Source organism: Conger conger, chromosome 5, assembly GCF_963514075.1.
Source record: "Conger conger chromosome 5, fConCon1.1, whole genome shotgun sequence".
Classification (NCBI taxonomy): domain Eukaryota; kingdom Metazoa; phylum Chordata; class Actinopteri; order Anguilliformes; family Congridae; genus Conger; species Conger conger.
Window position 1 is genome coordinate 34,482,187 of NC_083764.1, and position 7,830 is coordinate 34,490,016.

Consider the following 7,830-nt stretch of genomic DNA (forward strand, 5'->3'; position numbering starts at 1 on the left):
ACTAATAATTGGCGCTAATTAAGCACAGATGATGATTGACAGCAATGTTTACACGTTAAATTCAGTTTGATTATTTACTACCATGAACATGCAATGGAAATAGATGCAAATGGAAGATAACAAAATATTCCCCCAAAATATGCAAGATATTTAGCCAAATTTGTGTATTGTTTTTATCATGTATAGAATCTTACACAGAGGCTGGATTGCTTACAACAGGTAACACAATGTCAGTTTTTTTGGCTCATATCCTCAACCAGGAGTTCCCAATTAATGTTCTGCCCGCTGTACTTTCTAGGCCACCCCCCACCCCCTCACCCTTCCCTCATTCCAAATGCAGACATAGGCTACATGAGAAGTTTATTTTGAACTGTCATTTTTCAGTGACATGAAATGCATTCCTTCCATGCCAAATGTAACATTCAATAACCATTTTTTAATATGAAGGAGCATCACATTTGCGCAATTATAGCCTACTGCTGGAAACACACAGGTCTAAACTTTCATCAAATAAAAAAATAGATGTGCAAGACTAATTCAACACAAATCTAAACCGAATGGAAACTAGCTACAAAGGACTGCTTTGAATGAATTAGCCTAAATTCCAAGCACCTTTGAAAAGGTAAAAACATGAGAACATATTTGTAATCAGTTCTTATATGTTTAACATAACAGCTGGTCCATCGTATGTTTGCCCAAGTTTTTGCCTGTAGTCGTAACCAGCCATCTCCAGATCCATTATTAAAACCTAAACTGCATCACTACCTAATGACATGCCAAACAGCCCAATGAAAAGTTCTTGAATTATTCACACAGCATCAACGTAATGCATAGTTCTGGACGGCTGAGTTCTGCAAGAAATGTTGGTAGTCTCATCTATTTGCATGCAAAAGAGGAGGCGCAACAACTTTTAATATCTTCTCGTCATAGCGGCAAAGCACTTCAGTCAGCTCTCTATAGTTCAGTGCCCCCTGCTATCCAAACTTTCACTCTCGTTGTACCCCCAAAATACCAGCACCCGACAACTCAAGAAGGAAATCGCATCAATCAGCCTCCTGAGAATTGCACGTTTTCCACAACGTTTCGTTATGCTTGGCCATTGGATACAGGCACCTTCATTAATTAATGCTCAATTTGCACTTTTCCCAACGTGCTGAATTGCACGGTTGCACTGACATACGCAACTACGTAAATCATCAAAGCCATCTCTTGTCAACTTTGATCACCCATTTGAGCAGTGTAATTAAATGCCACACGTGGCCAGCAATACATGCGCTTTGCTAGCAAGCTACCTGTCATTTTTTTTTCATACATGATGATTCGTTTGATCAAGTTGATTTTCGGCCTGGGTCTGCCCTGATGTTTCACTCCCAACCTTTCCCCATAGCTCAAGGATGTAAAATTATCCTGCAGAATCGTATCCAGGATGTTTTCAACTTCACTCGCACTGGCAAATGCGATTTTCTTCCAATTCCAAAATCCAAATGAACTGAATAGAGTACTGAAGTCCTCTATTACGAAGAAGTACGACAAAGCCCCTGGATCATAAAGAAATTTTCCCATTCAAAAATCCCATTGGCTTTTTTATTTTTATTTTTTTAATCAGTTAATATAAATTCAGTTCCCAAAAAAAATGAACGAAAAAAATGAGTCCAGGCATTTTACTCATATGGTTACCAAGCATAAAATGATGCTGTACCAATTTATTATTATTATTATAACCTTTATTTATAAAATAATTTATCCAAATGGGGCGAAAATTCAAGCCTGCCTACAAATCGCCTACAATTTCTCTGCTTTTAAATGACGACGACATATCCCACTTCAATATGCTCCGTATTGTTTTATCTGTTTTTTAACGCTTCATATGGGTACCTCTGCTGAATGAATTTAATTTTCTCAAATATAACTAAATATCATAAATGATACAGATGATACACACACTAATTTTTTTGTAAATTATATTAAAGGTACAATAAGTAAGATTTTTGTGTTAAAATATTGTTACAAGACCAATCCCTTCCTTTCATTGAAAAAGGCTCACTGACATGTTGACTCACCATCTGCCTGTGTTTATACTCCTTAAATTCAGGTTTGAAAGGCCACCAACTGTATCAAAACATTGTGTAGCTCATTGGTTGAAAAATGGTTCCGACTGTCACAGCCAATGGCGTGAGGCTTATTCTGATCGTTCCTGTCGCTGTCCAAATTGCACTCCAGACAAGCAATCACTGAAACTGTGTACTATTGCTTATTATTCAAGCGAATACTACATATCTAGTTGAAAAACAATACCAGTTTGTTATCGGCAGCTACAAGCAAATTAGCTATAGTTAGCTTGACAAATGTACAAATATCCACTTATGATAAAATACAGGCAATACAAACATAGTAGCAATTGCACAAGCGTTGTGCTTCAGGTGGATATTTGTACATTCGGGAAGCTAACTAGTAATCGCTAATTTGCTTGTGATAGCGAACTGGTATTGTTTTCTAACTAGTTAAGCAATAGTATACAGTGATCGCTTGTCTGGAGTGTAATTTGGGCAGCTACACGTTCCTTTTGTCTCTTTACATGTTCAATCATCCATAAACCTTTATTTCTCTCAAACTGTAAGTTACATCGTTTGTGGTAGACTATTATATCTTAGTCATAAAGCCAGCTAGTTACGCAGCCAAATAACTTGCTTGCTCACAATATCGTTGGTTAGCTCAAGTGAAAACTATAAATTGTGTTGTGTAGCACACCAAAGTCAAAATCTCATAAAGTCACCTTTACATTTTCTTACTAGAACACTACGAAAAGATGGCAGGCTCTGTTGCATTTGTCACTGTCAGCTTTCCAAAACAGTGCACGAGAACACTGAACTGTATAATAACAATTTATATTACGCGTTATATTCACGACTGTGGTAAGCAAAAACAGTGTTGTGGTTTGAGGTTGTCTGTTGCTGCAATTCCTCTCTTGACCATTAGGAGTCCGAAATTGCCTATTGTACCTTTAAGTGAAGTTTTTGAATGGGACAATTTCTTTATGACCTAGGGGGCCTGGTTTTGAGTCAGACTTTGATACTCTATGCAACCGTATTAGTTGGCTAATGGGCTAACCTCAATGATAACACTTTGCTAGCTAGCTCAAATCTGTTTTTAGACTTGGTGGTCTTCGAATTTCAAACGTCTAAAAACTATGAATGACTAATAAATAAGTTCAAGTATTTCCAAAAATATATATGATGCCTCAACCATTAAAATTCAGACTGAACTGTGATGTTCTGATTGGTTAGACTATGTCAATCATTATGTTGAAAACAACCACAGGAGTGTGCATCATTCGAAGGCATTAATGAAGCATGCTTCACGGATGGGCTTAAAAACTTGTCATAAATCTACAAATAGCCAATCAATGCCTTATGAGGCCTCTCATTGAAGTATATAGGCCTGGTGAAGCAAAAACGAGCTTGCTTCATGAGTGGGAGCGCTGTTTTGCCGTAAAAGATGTGATTTTGAACAGAGGCATTTGTTTTGCTCCACAAAGGGAACAGGCATTGTAATGATAATGTAACATTAAAGAAAGATGTGTTATGTGTGATACCCTGTTCTGCATTGCATGCAATGACTGCTTGAAGTCTGTGATTCATGGACATCACCAGTTGCCGGGTGTCTTCTCTGATGATGCTCTGCCAAGCTCATGCTTGTTTCAGGGCTAGTCCCCTTAACTTTTCTCTTAGCATATGGAAGGCATGCTCAATTGTGTGCAGATCTTTAACTGCAAAGACCTTTTTCCAGAACAGTGGTTACTCTTTGAAGTACTTCTTGGCAAAGTGTAACCTGGCCATCCTGTTTTTGCGGCTAACCAGTGGTTTGCATCTTGCAGTGTCACCTCTGTATTTCTGTTAATTAAGTCTTCTGCGGACAGTGGTCATTAACAAATCCACACCTGACTCCTGAAGAGAGCTTCAGTGGTTGGGGATTTTTCTTTATTATGGAGAGAATGGTCAAAAACAATAATAATACATCAATAATAGGTTCCAAAGGTGATCAAGACTAGGTCCTGGGAGCTTTTATACCTGCATTTAGGAGGCAGTTACAAACACCTGCGAAGCCATGTGTACCAAACATTATGGTGCTCTGAAATGGGGGGACTATGTATAAACATCACTGTCATTTCTACACGGTGAAACCAAAATGTATAAAAATACTCTTTAATAAGTTACACCCTCTTGTTTTGGCTAACTTACAACAGGGAGTGGTAGAGCCTTGATGCCAAAGTGTTAAACCTCAATAAATTGCTTAATTCATTGTGAGTTGTCTGACTGAACTGCCATTATTTCAGTTTGTGGAACACGCATGAGTGAATTTATTAAACCAATTGTTTCCAAATGACGTTGCCTATTTATTACCAATACATTCGTTTTCAGATGTTAATGGGACAAAATTGTTTAGAACTGCAATAGAACCTTGGGTGTTACAGTATTTCTACAGTATACAAGGTGTTCACATATCAGACGCACTGAGGTTCTTGGATTATAGTAAATTGTTTTGTTTGTGTAGATGTTTACTTTGATCCAATGTTGCTGGTTACATATGAATTCTCAATGCGAACCACAATGTAAGGTTTGTATATGTACCGGCTAATGTAGCCTACTATGCAACTAGGTGCTCCCCCTATTACACAACTCAGAATTATGAATGTATTTGTAAGGGGCGGGATTTCTCTTTGTCACAGACTGCAGACAGGAGACAAACCACGACACATCCAATCTCGCAGTAAACTAAAAATAAACAACATTCCTTATTTTTTAACCAAGTTTTTTTCATCTTGGAAAATAATGGACATTTTAATGATTTATGCAGTTGACTATTGTAACACACATTTGTAACAAATATTTCCCACATACTTGTAAGATTGGACATTTACATTTGTACATTAACTGTTTGTGATCACCTCAAACATAATGTGACAAGTGTCCACTCTCTGTGTCACAGCTTTTCATTGCATACCTTTGAGTAATTGAATAAGAAGTGCAAAATGTTACACTTCTGCATGTTTTCTCCTCCAATAACTTCACCATTTCACGGTGTATGCACTCACACTGTAAACACCCCCCCCCCCCTTTCCCCAAACTACTCCTAAGAACAATGGGAAGTCATTGGCAGCTGAGTAGTGAGATCGTTGATATTATAAAACAATGGGGAGAGCAACTGTTAATGTACTGAAATCATGAAGGGACATACAAAGACAGAGATTATCATAATTATCATATTGTGTATGAATGAAGATTATTTTCCTGTTTGAAAGTGTGGTTTCAAAAGAAAAGTCCCTGTTCCTGAAGACATAAGTGTGTGGGAGAGGCATTGTCACATATCGCATCTTAACAGTGATATGGGGAAAACGTTGAAGGAAGATACATCATAGTGACAGATGTTAAATGTGGACATGCTATTCTTTACCTATAACGTTTTTCTGATTGTGAATGTGACAAAGAGAGTGCATTTTAAATAGCCTCTTCTCTCTGGGATTTCATTCAGAAAAAGTACTATTGGCATATATTTGTCACGTTTCATGTTTGTCACATCATGTTTCATGTTTAGTTATTGGCTTGGTTTTGTTATTGTCATTTCACGTATTATGTTAGTCTAGTCTCACCATGTTTTTATGTTTTTTGTCATGTTATGTTTCATGTTTAGTTCTTGTTACCATTTATTTCTTAGTCTTGCCATGTCATGTTATATAGTTTATTGTCATAATTTTGCAAACTTGTTATGCCACGATTTATGTTGTTTCATGTTATGTTGTTCCGTTCATTGTTTAGCATACACTTTTTTGTGTCTTTCTGCAAACCTTGCATTCATGCTTTTTCTCTCTCTCCCTTTCTGTCACTCACGCTTCCCTAATTGTTTCAATTTCACCTGTCGACACCTGCATATAAAGCTCAGTTTCATGTCATGTCTGCGAAATTGTTGCCCCCTGTTTTTGTCAAGCCATTGTCTACCCGTTACGATCCAAGCCTGTTTATTGACCAAAGATTATTGACTTCTGTTTGTTGACCATTGCCTACCTGTACCACGACTTTGCCTGCTGTCTTTGTGCTTTTGCCCCGCGGAGTAGACTTCGGTCTTGACTCTTGCGCCGTCATCGACCCTGAGCCTGCCTACCACCCGCCTGTACTTCTGCCCCGCTGACAGCTTGCTTGGTCTAATCAACTGTAAGTCGCTCTGGATAAAAGCGTCAGCTAGGTAACATGTAAGGTCATGTAAAAACACCTTTGGCAGCAACTATAGCAACCAGTATTTGGGTAGCTCTGCACAAGTTTGGCACAGGTGGATTTGGAGAACTTCTTCTTTCCAGAACTTGTTTGAGCTGGGAGATGGTTATTGGTTTCCGCTGTTGGATTGCAACAATGAAGTAATTCCACAGATTTTCCAATGGATTTATGTCAGAGGTTTCACTTGGTCATGCCAGAAAATCCACCTTGTTCTTTGAAAGCCACTCCAAGATAGATTTGGCCTTGTGCTTTGGGTCATTATTCTGCTGGAATATGAATATGAAAATGAACAAATTTTAATTAAGTGTTGAGGGTGTTTTTTTTCCTTTGATACTAAAGTAACTGCTGGTATTTTATTTTGTTTCAGCCTTGCATGTGAGTAAGGACCAATTTCAGTCAGCGAATCCGGACTTCATGAAAGGTAAAGTTTTGTACTTGATACAATATGCAGCCAGTTTCCTGCCCCTGTTTTAGATTGTAGACATGTGAGAGTTAATTTACCCTGTGATGAAGAATAAAGTTTTTATCAGGTGTTAGTAAAGTGAGAGTTTGCTTTGTACTGCTTGTTTTTTAAATTACTGACCGATGTGCCTGACCTCCGTGCCTTGGAGCTGGCAATTAAGGAATGCAAAAATGCAATTGTGGAGTATTTCTGCACTAAATTGAAGACCAAATATGTCCAGGCTGTCTTCACTGAGTCACCTGAGGGACTGATACTCAATGCCGATGTAAGCTAATTGCAAAGTTAATTATTAATAGTAATAGTAACTTTTTTCCATTATGATGATATATTATGCACACTGCTTTTCTAGTGTAGAATATCATTGTCTTTGCCCCTGACTTTGCCAGCCAGCCCTCGCCTGATACTGCGTAAGTGAGGAATGGAGTAGGAACAGTTATTAACTGTTGCAGAATATCCATGCACAAGTTATAGTCATGGTAGAAATTTTACTTATGTATATTAAAGACAATTATTGTGTCAATAAAAAACTTGTTGTCTGTGAACAATACAAGATACCAATGTGTTTCAACGAAACTGTTATCTCTGTCTGCAACAGGTGGCACTGAGCAAGTCATGACAGGATGGATGGTCAGCACTGAAGGCCGAATTATCTGGGAGGGGGTCCAGACAACCTTTATCACAGGGCTTGCTGCAGAGTTTGCCACTTTTCATATCTTCAACCTCCATCCCAAGATGAGGCAGCTCAGACACTGGAGTTCATTCAGTGGTAAGGCCTCTGGAATATATATTCCTCTGAAACATTCAGTTAGTGAGGAATGTGTTGTTGCATTCCCTGATCTTGGGCTTGTTTGTTTTTGGTGCTTCATTGGGATTACCCCGAGAGGGGAACAAAGGCCAGTGTGTCTGAAAACAGGACTCCTAAAACTCGGTGAGGTCTTGTGAGCCATCACACTCCAGCTTGGTAAGTTGGCATGCCCAAAAACGCAATAAAAAAACCGCTGTCCGAGAACTGCTGTCCTGAAAGCGCCGTGACGTCATGGTTCTGCGAGTATGTAGAATTATGCTTCTCCGAACTTCCTACACCGCAAGACTCTCCATAGA